This window comes from Crocodylus porosus, unplaced genomic scaffold (genome assembly GCF_001723895.1).
Source record: "Crocodylus porosus isolate Cpor-Errol unplaced genomic scaffold, CroPor_comp1, whole genome shotgun sequence".
NCBI classification, from domain to species: domain Eukaryota; kingdom Metazoa; phylum Chordata; order Crocodylia; family Crocodylidae; genus Crocodylus; species Crocodylus porosus.
Window position 1 is genome coordinate 377,198 of NW_017728916.1, and position 284 is coordinate 377,481.

Sequence of the window (284 nt, forward strand, 5' to 3'; positions counted from 1 at the left end):
GGGGGGATGGCCCCGGGGGGCATGTGCCCCCCCTACCAGTCGCCTATGGGCTCTCAGCAGCCCTGACACTGGCAGCAAGGCCGTTGGGGGCCCAGAGAACTGCGCAGGGCGCTGCTTTAGGGCGAGTTTTCCAAACTCAGGACCCTGCCCCGTCCCAGGGAAGCCCGGGGGGGGCAGCGGGCACAGCCGGGGTGTCCTGGGCACCCCCCGAGCGATGTGGGAGCGGGGGCCGGTGCCAGGCGGGCAGCTGGGAGCGGGGCTGAGGGAGGAGTGGGGGCGCGGGG